Below are 12,244 nucleotides of genomic sequence, written 5' to 3' on the forward strand. Positions count from 1 at the left end.
CTCTAGTGAATTCTATTGATCAAACCTTTTTTGAACGTTTCAGCACATATTTTTATTCATATGTTTTTTGTTATTCAGTCAAACTTTTTCAACACAACATTCTGTATTTATACATTAACACGTGAATTTCCATTTGCTAAATAAAGACAAATAGATTTATACATTGAAAAAAACATTAAATTTCTTGTATGCATCGTAATCCGCCCAATGCATTTCGGGACAAAAGCAGGGTCCCTTCGTCAGGGGCAATGCTGCAAAATAACATATACAGGCACATCAGTCTCTATGCATATATTACACATGGTTCATTACATTTCTTTAGTATTTCCACCACCAAAGAAAAACACAAAAAATGAGAACACACCCATAGTGCATTAACCAACAAATACACCTTAACCCTAAAGAGCATGTATAGACTACTTACATACACACACGAGTAACTATATTTCTTGTGAGCTTCGTTTCTCCTGGGTCCAAAAACAACTACAAAAGCAATGTAGACACAAATCAAGCTTACCACCAAATAAACTACGAGTAAAGACTCTGACCACAATCAATTCAAACGTTGTTTGAATGCATTCTTCCCTCAAGGAAACACAATAGGTCATGTTGTATCTGTTCAGGGTGCACTGTAGCGGGGGCCACTTTTCTCCTTCAAAACGGAATTTCACTGAAATCACAATGCACTTTAGTGCAATGCGAATTGTGACTTTGAGCACTTGTTTTCATTAACATGGTCTGGCAACAACAACATGAAGATAGTAGATTCCAAACAAAACTGCAGATTCTTCAGACCGCGCTGAGAATTGAGTCACGCTGCTTGTTTTCTTTCCTGTGTCAATAAGATGTATAAAATGTGCACCAATCGTTATCAGTGTGTCTCATATCGGGCACATCATAAAGTAATCAGTGTAATTAAGCAAAACAAATTCTATATAAAAACATAAAACACCCAGTAAGGGTTCAAGAAGAAAATAGTCGCTTAAAAAGTCTCTTTCCCTGACCGGGAATCGAACCCGGGCCGCGGCGGTGAGAGCGCCGAATCCTAACCACTAGACCACCAGGGAGCGTGCTTGAGGGTGGCTTTATGGGCTTTGTGAGGGCACTCATGCAGCGCGTGCAGTGTTCGTCCTCTCTGTGTCTTCTGCTGAGGGTGCTTTTCTTCATGTTTGCTTCATGCTACCGATGTTTGTACGGACAACCCACGCAGAGAAAAGAATCACACAACAGAGAACATCCATCTATCGGCAGACTGCGCAGTGAGGACAAGAAGGACAGAAACAAAGACACTAATAACAAGAGACGCCCAGAGCTGAGCCTCCAGGGAAGAGGCGAAGAGCGGAAACCGTGGGAGTGACAGGAAGAGTAAACTTTACTTTCACTCACAGACACTGTTCTGTCCTAAGGGGTGCGCCCGCGGCCCCTGTAATTCAAACACAAGGGAGAGCGGAGAGGGTGAGTCACCCTCCTGTAATGTCGTACACTTCCCCCACAGGATGCTCTGACACAGGTAAGTGTTTAACTCCGTGTATTATATTCGTTTCTGCAAGATAACTGCTAAGGGCGCCGAGCGTCTAACAGTTGCGCTCCGGTCGCCAGCTCCGTCTTTCTCTCCTTCGCGCCTTTCACTTTTGCGCCTTCTGCGCATGCGCGTCTATTCCGCTCTAGTCTACGGCGTCACGCGTCATCACGTGTACGCCGGTAGACTAGAGCGCACACCACATATCTCCCCCCTTTACCAAACACAACATAAAACATTCCCCCCCAACACAGTGTCCTCCAAAGTGAACATAGTCTATGTGGGGTACCGGGGTTGGCACCAAGCTAGTGTCCGTCCATCACAAAGTCATTATAACGAGAGGGCACCACAACTGCCCTTCCGCAGCGGGTGTGTCTTACCGGCATGTTCTCTCTCTCCTCCATCTCTCCCTGGGACACCCCAGCTTCTCTCACATCTGTTCCTTGCTCCGCCTTAGCTTGTATTTCTCCTCCGTCGATCGGCCTGGTTCTCAGGACCTCTTCATTGTCCTCACCTGCATCTTCCCTTTGGTTGTCTGAGTTGAACTCCGGAAGAGGTCTGCCCTCCTGGTGATCCAGGCATCTCTCGACGTCCTCGTCCTTGGGCCAGACCAGTATTTTGTTGACCCTGGCCATGCGGTCTTGCGACCAGACCTTGCCGTCACTGAGGAGAGCTGCCCTGCCACGCACCTCCTTGACTTGTAGCGGCTGGCTGAATTTACTTTCGCCCTTCTTCTGTAGGGTGGGGAGTTTGATCCTAACCCACTCCCCTTCTTCCAGCGCCGTTTCCTTCGCGCTGCGTCTCTTGTTGTAGTGTGCTGCGTAAATCTTCTGGGCCTTCTCCAGATTGTGCTGCACCACGGCTGGGGACCACTTGCTGGTGATGGTCTTCTCCCTCCATACCACGTTGTCTCGGGTGAAGGGGTGCCGTCCTCTTAGCACTTGGAACGGACTGTACCCCACTACAGAGGGCGTTATCCGGTAGGCCCAAATCATGTTCATCATCTCCATCTCCCAGTCTTTTCCTTGCGATATGGCTGCCTGGATGGAGCCCATGAGCACTCTATTGAACCTTTCGACTTGGCCGTTGCAGGCCGGATGGTACACGGCCGTGTGTCTCACCTCGATCCCATTCCTTTTCATGTATCTTCCCCACTTGTCCGATACAAATTGCGGACCATTATCGCTGAGGATTGTTTTGGGGATCCCTTCTCTGAGGAACACCCCAGTCAGGAACTTCAGGATCGTGTCTGTGTCCATCGCTTCCTGTACGTCCACCTCTGGCCACTTGGAGTATTTGTCTATTAATACACAGATGTACTTGTTTACTCCTCTACTGTCCAGGACGGGCCCCAGGATATCTATTGCCACATCCTCCCAAGGGCCATGCGGGGTGTCGAACTTCCCCAGAGCTGGTCTGAGAGGGCGGAGCACCTTGTCCGCTCCTTGGCACTGTCCGCACTCCCGCACTTGTCTCTCGATGTGGGCATCCATTCCTGGCCACCAATACATCTGTTTGACCAATGCCTTGGTTTTCACTATGCCCAGATGCCCCTCGTGGAGCACCTTCAGCAGTCGGGGTATCAGCGTCACTGGTGGCACCACTCTTTCACCTCTGTACAAAAATATCCCCGAGTCACTCAGGGACAACTCTTCTCTCATCTCGTAGAAACGTCGGACACCCTCCGTTAGCTTCTTCTTGTCCGGCCACCCCACGGTGAGATGTCTCCTTACTTCCATCTTCTCCACATCAAGCTCATAAGCCGCCTGCCATTCCTGCGCACTGATGGATGACTCATGATCCTCCATGCTAGCGACCATCTCCTCTGTGTCCGGAGTCACTCCTGGCGCCTCTTCCATGGCCGATGCCCGGCTGAGATAATCAGCCACCCTATTCTGCGTACCTGGAAGGTATTCCACGTCGTACGTATAATCTAGCAGCTTCAGGGTCATTTTGCTATTCTCGGGGTGGCTGTGTCGTGACCAGATGACGTCAATACTTTGATGAGAGGCTTGTGATCCGTCTGGAGTCTGAATCTCGTGCCCCATATGAACTGGCGAAATTTGCTCAACGCCCACGTGACCGCCAGCATCTCCTTTTCAATCACGCTGTACCTCTGCTCCGTCGGGGACAGCGCCCGGGATGCGAAACTGATGGTTTCATTCGTTCCGTCGTCCCTTTCCTGCGCTAAGACAGCCCCCAAGCCCTTGTCGCTTGCGTCTGTCGTTACCATAGTCTTGCCCGTGGGGACATACCCCTGCAGTGAAATTGCATGGCTGATGCAGTCTTTAATGGACTCAAATTCTGCCTGGGCCTCCTCATCCCATTCGAATTTTGTATTGTGCCTGGTCAGTTGTCTCATCCTGTGCGTTCTCGTGGCAAAATGTCTGACAAACTTGCTGTAATACTCGGCCATTCCCAGGAAGGACCGCACTTCCTCTTTGGTAGTTGGGGCTCTGGCGTCCTTGATTGCCTTCACGTTTTGCTCCTTCGGCGAGATACCGTGTGTTCCTATCTCGTGTCCAAGGTAGGTCACTGAGCGAGACCCAATCCTGCACTTGCTCCATTCCGCCGTCATTCCTTTGCCTTGCAGCACTCCCAGCACTTGGTGTAGTTTTCTGTCGTGATCGCCTTTGTTGGAGCCCATCACTAGGATGTCGTCTTGGAAGTATTGCACTCCCGCGATGTCCTTAAACAATTTATGCATTAGCTTCTGGAAGACGGCCGCAGCGGACGCCAGGCCGAAGGGCATTCTCCTGAATTGGTAGCATCCAAAGGGCGTTATGAACGCTGTGTATTTCCTGCTCGACGGGTGGAGTTCTATTTGGTAGTATGCAGATGTGAGGTCAATGGTGGAAAAATGGGTAATGCCTTTCGTCTTAGCTAGCATCTCCTCTATTCTGGGGAGCGGGAATCTCTCTACTATGAGGTTTTTGTTAAGTTCCCTCAGGTCCACACAGAGCCTGACCTTGCCGTTGGGCTTTTTTACTACCACTAAGGGCGATAGCCATTCTGCACTGTCCACTGGCTCGATGATATCCAGTTCTTCCAACTTCCGTAGTTCCTGGCGCACTGCCTCACTTGTGGATATCGGTATGTTCCGGACCTTATGCACTACTGGCACTGCTCCCTCCTTAAGGACCATTTTGTGCACAAATTTGTCCAGTTTGCCAACCGTGCCTTCAAACACTTTGGGGTATGCTGCTTTCCAGTCTTCCTCCCGCGAGAGGGGCCATTCATCTGTGAGCAAGATCTGTTCTTTCCCTCCCGGATTGAGTATTATGCCGAGGGCACCTGCGTCTCTCCAACCCAGGACGGACGGGCCCTTTTCCGCTACATACAGGGTGCACGTGGCCGATCTCCCTCTGAATTCGAACACCAAGTCTTTGCATCCTACCAATGGAATGGAATTCTCGGTATACGAGATGGGTCTGATGTCCGGCGGCTCCAGGTCGGGTCCTAACACTGGCGCGAAATCCTCTTCCCATATCGATCTCTGCACTATGGTCCAGGGGGATCCCGAATCCACGGCCACATATACCTTGACGCCCCCAATGTGCATATCGGTGCGGGGCTTATCCCTTCTCTTCCCGGATACGTCCAGCACTTGATCCTCTATGCATAGTACTAGGTCGTCTTCTTCCTGGTCCTCTTCTTCACTCACGTTGGCTGCGGCCGCTTCGATGCACTTGACCGTGGACTTCGTCCCTTTCTTTCGGCAGACCTTTTCAAAGTGACCGTTCAACCCGCAAAATGAGCACCTGGCGCGAAACGCGGGGCAACGCCTGTCCTGGGCCGCGTGCGCTGCACTGCCGCATCGATAGCACGCAAATTTTGTTCCCTGGCTGGGGCGAGGCAACTGCTTCCCCGGCCCTCTTGTGTCTCTCTTCGGGTCTCCGTAGGTGCTTTTGGGCTTGCTGGGTTGTGGCGCCTCGTCGATTTTGTTGATCATCGGTCTCGGCCCGCTTTCTCTTTTCGCCGCATCTGCGCCCCTTTTCGACATTTCTGCCTTCTTGACCATTGCTACCACTTCTTTCAGGGTTGTTTCATTCATCGCCCACAGCTTGTCTTGGACTGCTCTACTGGTGGTGTGCATCACTATTTGGTCCTTGATGTATTCATCCTGCAGGTTCCCGTACCTACACGTGATTGCTAGCCGGCGGAGCTCTGCCACATAGTCATCGATGGACTCTCCTGCCTCCTGTTTTCTCTGTTGGAAGTTATAACGGTCTATTGAGACACAAACTGCAGGGCGGTAATGACTGTCCAGATCGTCCAGTGCGTTCACAAAGACGTCCGTCTCATCTGCACCCCTCTCTTTGGGCACCAGATTCTTAAACACCCTGACCCCTTCTGGGCCTAAGTTGTGGAGCAACAGCCTCTTTTTTCTATCCGGCTTGTATTCCCCTTCGCTCTCATCCTCCAGGGCTTCAATGTAATTGAGGAAATATTCCTTCCAGTCTTCCCATTTGAGTTGGGGTTCACCTGGCCTGGTTAGGAATGGGACCGGTGCCATTAGGGCTGACGCCTGATTCGCCATTCTGGCTTCGCCTCTAGGTTCTCCCTCCTGGGCCCTTTGGATGGGTTCACCGGACGCTCCTGCGCTCCCTGCCGTGTCACCTTGACCCCTTGGGCTACCTGGGGTATTGTCCCTCGTAGTGTGCGCTGTCTGCACTGTTCTCCCCCCTTCCTCTGACTCAGGGGTGTCTCCCTTGGTTGCCAGGTTGCTGCCTGGGGGCTCCCGGGGTCCTGGGCTGCACTGACCTGGCTATTGCTGTTGGTGCTTAGCTCCTGGTCGTGCTGCTGCGCTGCTGCCACGCCCTTGCTTTTCTTGCAGGTCCTGTGCCCTCCTGGCTCGTGGCCGTGGTTGTGGGGAGTTTTGATTTCCTTGCCGTCGTCCCTGCACCAGGTGGTGTCCGGGTCCCAGCCTCGTCGCCACTGTAATGTCGTACACTTCCCCCACAGGATGCTCTGACACAGGTAAGTGTTTAACTCCGTTTATTATATTCGTTTCTGCAAGATAACTGCTAAGGGCGCCGAGCATCTAACAGTTGCGCTCCGGTCGCCAGCTCCGTCTTTCTCTCCTTCGCGCCTTTCACTTTTGCGCCTTCTGCGCATGCGCGTCTATTCCGCTCTAGTCTACGGCGTCACGCGTCATCACGTGTACGCCGGTAGACTAGAGCGCACACCACACCTCCCTCCAAGAAATCAAACGAATCACAACATAGGGTGCGATGACTGGCGGAGCACGGTACTGATACACGCTTTATATACAAAACTTTACACAAACGTGTCTGTTCCAGTCAGTGTGCCAAGAGCCTGTGGGGGCCCTGCTGCCTTTCAGCAATCTACAGCGACCCCACAACTCCCCAGGAGGTTCCAAGCAACATAACACCAGCAGGCCCCATCAGGTCCCCATCCCCACAGCAACCCCCCATCACCCTTCATCCACCCCAGCAGGCCTCATTCAACCCAGCAGACCCCATCACTACTCCAGCAGGCCTCATTCAACCCAGCAGACCCCATCACTCCAGCAGGAGCCCATCATCCCAGCAGACCCCATCACTACTCCAGCAGGCCTCATTCACCCCAGCAGCGCCTGTCACCCCAGCAGACCTCATTCACCCCAGCAGACCTCATTCACCCCAGCAGCCTAGCATCTCCCCAGCAGGCCTCCTATCTGTGCAGCGTTCAGTTCTCTGCGTTCAATGAGAGACATCTGGCCTGTTCAATATTCAGTTCTGTGTTTTCAGTGAGACTCCTCTAGTCTGTGCAGCATTTAATTCTGTGCATTCAGTGAGAGGTCTATCCGGGTAACATTCAGTTGTGTGCATTCAGTGAGAGGTCTATCCGGGTAACATTCAGTTGTGTGCATTCAGTTGTGTGCATTCAGTGAGAGGTCTATCCGGGTAACATTCAGTTGTGTGCATTCAGTGAGAGGTCTATCCGGGTAACATTCAGTTGTGTGCATTCAGTTGTGTGCATTTAGTGAGAGGTCTATCCGGGTAACATTCAGTTGTGTGCATTCAGTGAGAGGTCTATCTGGGTAACATTCAGTTGTGTGCATTCAGTGAGAGGTTTATCAGGGTAACAATCAGTTCTGTGCATTCAGTGAGAGCCCTCTTATCTGTGCAGCGTTCAATGCACACCAGTGATGAAGCAGCACTCAGTGTTGGGCTGTTATAAGACTCGACAGTGCTATCCTTTCCTGCATCTGTGTTTCCGTAGTGTAGTGGTTATCACGTTCACCTAACACGTGAAAGGTACAGGTACCCGGTTTGAGACTGGGTGGAAGCTGCAGCTAATTCATTTATTATTCTCACGCGCTGTGGGACCCACATATAACACCGCCACATTTCACACTCTTTGCATTCCCAGTGTGCGCATTTACACATCCAGCGTATTCAAGGACAGACAGACACCGGACCCCTGTCCCTTTACGGACAGACAGCAGGACAGCTGCTTCCATCCGTCACTCACAGGCACTGCACACGCTACAGGCAGACACCAATGTTTACACAAACACAGGCACGAAATGCACAGACTCTGAACACAGAATCAGAAAGCACAAGAGAGCGCAAGAGAGGGACCTCAGTGAGAATGAGGCACTGGGAGTGAGTTAAGAGAGTGAGACTCAGTCCCTGGGAGTGAGTTCACAGAGTGAAAGAAGACACAGGCACTGGGAGTGAGTTTAGAGGGTGTGAGATCCAGTCACTGGGTGTGAGGAGAGTGTGAGAGGATCAGGCACTGGGAGTGAGAGAGTGTCTACGAGACTAAGAGACACATGCACTGACAGTGAATTAAGAGAGAGAGTGAGAGACTGAGTTAAGAGAGTGTGACAGATTGAGAGACACAGGCACCGGGGGTGAGTTAAGAGAGAGTGAGAGGCTGAGTTAAGAGAGAGTGAGAGGCTGAGAGACACAAGCACAGAGAACACACACAGAGGTAAAGAAACAAAGTGTGATACACCGGCAAAGAGAAGAGCGATGGATGGATATGTAACAAGCATTGAAAATGCAATAGTTCTCGCCCTCCTTTAAGTTAAAGCAATTCTGTTTGTAATTAGGTGGCTTTTTATCTTTGCTTTTATTAGTGTTTTTCAAACTTACATGTACATAACATGCATATGTATGCATATATGTATATGGTATGTAGGCATTTATATTTGTATTTAAATAGATATGCAGTTGTATATATATTTTTATATATGTATGTGTATATACACATACATATATAGAGAGGTAGAGAGGTAGTGTTAGAGAGGTAGAGGTTTAGAGGTAGTGGTAGAGAGGTAGAGAGTAGAGAGTGAGTAGTAGAGAGTAGAGAGTGAGTAGGAGAGAGTAGAGAGTGAGTAGTAGAGAGTAGTAGAGAGTGAGTAGTAGAGAGTAGTAGAGAGAGAGAGTGGTAGAGAGTCAAAGAGAGAGAATAGTAGAGTGAGTAGTAGAGAGTGAGTAGCATAAAGTGTGTAGTAGAGAGTAGTAGAGAGTGAGTAGTAGAGAGTGAGTAGTAGAGAGTAGTAGAGAGAGTAGTGGAGAGTGAGTAGTAGAGAGTGAGTAGTAGAGAGTGTAGTAGATAGTGAGTAGTAGAGAAGTAGAGAGAGTAGTAGAGAGAGAGAGTAGTAGAGAGTGAGTAGTAGAGAGTAGTAGAGAGAGAGGAGTAGAGAGTAGTAGAGAGAATAGTAGCCAGTAAGTAGTAGGGAGTAGTAGAGAGTAGTAGAGACTAGTAGAGAGTGAGTAGTAGAGAGCAGAGAGTAGTAGAGAGTAGTAGAGAGTGAGTAGTAGAGTAGTAGAGAGTGAGTAGTAGAGAGTAGTAGAGACTAGTAGAGAGGGAGTAGTAGAGAGAAGAGAGTAGTAGAGAGTGAGTAGTAGAGTAGTAGAGAGTGAGTAGTAGAGAGAGAGTAGTAGAGAGTAAGTAGTAGAGAGTAGTAGAGAGTAGTAGAGAGTGAGTAGTAGAGAGTGAGTAGCAGAGAGTGAGTAGTAGAGAGTAGTAGAGAGAGTAGTAGAGAGTGAGTAGTAGAGAGTATTAGAGAGTGTAGTAGATAGTGAGTAGTAGAGAGTAGTAGAGAAGTAGAGAGAGTAGTATAGAGAGAGTAGTAGAGAGTGAGGAGTAGAGAGTAGTAGAGAGAGTAGTAGAGAGTAGTAGAGAAAGAGTAGTATAGAGTAAGTAGTAGGGAGTAGTAGAGAGTAGTAGAGAGTAGAGAGTAGTAGAGCATGAGTAGTAGAGAGTAGTAGAGAGTAGTAGAAAATGTAGTGGAGAGTGAGTAGTAGAGAATAGTAGAGAGAGAGAGTAGTAGAGATAGAGTAGTAGAGAGTAGAGAGTAGTAGAGAGTGAGTAATAGAGTAGTAGAGAGTCAGTAGTAGAGAGTGAGTCGTAGAGAGCAGTAGAGAGTAGAGAGTAGTAGAGAGTGAGTAGTAGAGAGTAGAGAGTAGTAGAGAATGTATTAGAGAGTAGGTAGTAGAGAGTAGTAGAGAGAGATTAGTAGAGAGTAGTAGAGAGGGAGTAGTAGAGAGTAGAGAGTAGAGTAGTAGAGAGTGAGTAGTAGAGTAGTAGAGAGTGAGTAGTAGAGAGTGAGTAGTAGAGAGTAGAGAGTAGAGAGTAGAGAGTAGTAGAGAGTGAGTAGAAGATAAACCCAAGAGTCCAGAGTATTGTAACCCTCGCCTTTTGAACATGCAGTTCTGTGTATTCAATTTTGCCTCAGAAACGAGTTGTCCAATTTTTACATCAGGATTACAAGCACCAGAATGGAAAATCAAAAACCTGGAAGGCGAAGTAAATCGGGAAAACTAAATAGTTCTGCTACACTGTACTGTGATTTGGAACTTTCTGCAGCCCGTACTACAACTACCAGAATACTTTGTGTCAAAGGCCAGGAACGCACAATGTTGTAGAGTAATCTGCTGGTAACTTTGAATAAATTCACTGCTTCCGTTCCGTGCTTAAAATGAGGGCCCCCGATTGACGCTACTCTGAAAGGTGCTAGTAACTTTCTGCAGCCCGCACTACAACTCCCAGAATACTTTGTGTCAAAGGCCAGGAACGCACAATGTTGTAGAGTAATATGCTGGTAACTTTGAATAAATCTACTGCTTCCATGCTTAAAATGATGGCCACCGATTGACGCTACTCTGAAAGGTGCTAGTAACTTTCTGCAGCCCGTACTACAACTCCCAGAATACTTTGTGTCAAAGGCCAGGAACGCACAATGCTGTAGAGTAATCTGCTCGTAACTTTGAATAAATCCACTGCTTCCGTTCCGTGCTTAAAATGATGGCCACCGATTGACGCTACTCTGAAAGGTGCTAGTAACTTTCTGCAGCCCGTACTACAACTCCCAGAATACTTTGTGTCAAAGGCCAGGAACGCACAATGTTGTAGAGTAATCTGCTGGTAACTGTTATAAGGTTTTTCCTTGTCTTTCTCCTGTCCACCCTGTCTTCCTTCCTTGTTCAGTCTGGGAACACTTAGAATGTTCATTGATGTCACAGACTGTGGTGTGACTGATGTGTGACAGTTGACTCCTGGCTGAGCTCAAGGACACAGCTCCTGGTGGGGCATTCATACCATCTTCATCTTGGCCTACCTACTACCCTGACCTACTTACTTACCTGTACCTCAACTTGAATAAAGATTCTCAATTGGAGCAACTACCTGGAGGCCTGTGAGGTATTTACTTTCAACATTTACGTTGATTAAATCCACTGCTTCCATGCTTAAAATGATGGCCCCCGATTGACGCTGATCTGAAAGGTGCTAGTACGAAGCGAAAATTAAACTGCAGAGTAATATCCGATGTGCCGTCTCACAGGTGGTTGTCCTTGGGTCACCTGCTTCTGCAAGTTGAACCTTGCAGAGGGCTTCACGGGGAACCCCCGTGGGACAGCAAAGCACTCGATTCAAAGAGTTCTGGACTGACCAGCGAACCCCTCCAGGTTGATGTATGTGTACCCGTGCATTACACACCTTCTTATAAATTAACATTCGCAGATTACTTTTACAGCTCTTTCACCGTATCCTTTCAGATATGTGAATCTGAACAGGGCTGCGCCTGCCTTCCTGTTTCTGCCCACGTTTTAGCGATTTCTGCATATTTTCCGATCACGATAATTACTAAAGAAAAAGAACAAGGCTAGGAAAAGTTTATCTTGTGTACTGTGGTAAGGAGGTAAATGCACATGAGATGAAGAGGCCGTATAAAGCATACCTTTCAACGTGAGATTTTTCCACAAATGTGCAACAGAATAGAAAAAAATACATAAAAAGCTCTCGGCTTTGACAAAGGCAGCTGCCTGTTTATAATTGCATCGCGCTTTCATTTAAAGTGAAAGCACAATGCAATTATAAACATGCGCTGCCTTTGCCAAAGGGGAATGATCACAAAAAAGTGAGTAGCGGCTAATTAGGAGACACTGTCTCCCGCCGCAAGTAAAAAATCAAATCCCAGTGGACGGGGTTTAAAGGAGACAGGGTGTCAACAAGCGCCTATTGACATGCCTTTAGTGCAAGCATTGCACTGCCTTTGGCATAATTTGTGACGCAAAACGACGAGCACAAATCAAAACTTAAGGAGGAGCTGAGACGAGGCTTCTGGAATCGTGTTGTTTCCAAGAAGCCTCGTAAGACAAGTTGCAGCGCATGTGCTGCTTACGTCAGGCTGAGACCTAATAAATGTATCTACATATGATGCGCATGCACTGGTCTCAGGTCACATATGTGCCCTACTTTCAT

General features: G+C 48.5%; 1 non-coding gene across 1 annotated transcript; it reads right to left on the minus strand.

The window, feature by feature from the left end:
* Nucleotides 1-995: 995 nt before the first annotated feature.
* On the minus strand, nt 996-1,067 carry TRNAE-CUC (transfer RNA glutamic acid (anticodon CUC)). The gene has a single exon. It is a non-coding gene; the product is annotated as a tRNA-Glu (tRNA).
* Between the last annotated feature and the right edge of the window lie 11,177 nt (nt 1,068-12,244).

This window comes from Lissotriton vulgaris, chromosome 1_1 (assembly GCF_964263255.1).
Source record: "Lissotriton vulgaris chromosome 1_1, aLisVul1.2, whole genome shotgun sequence".
In the NCBI taxonomy this organism is placed as follows: Eukaryota; Metazoa; Chordata; class Amphibia; order Caudata; family Salamandridae; genus Lissotriton; species Lissotriton vulgaris.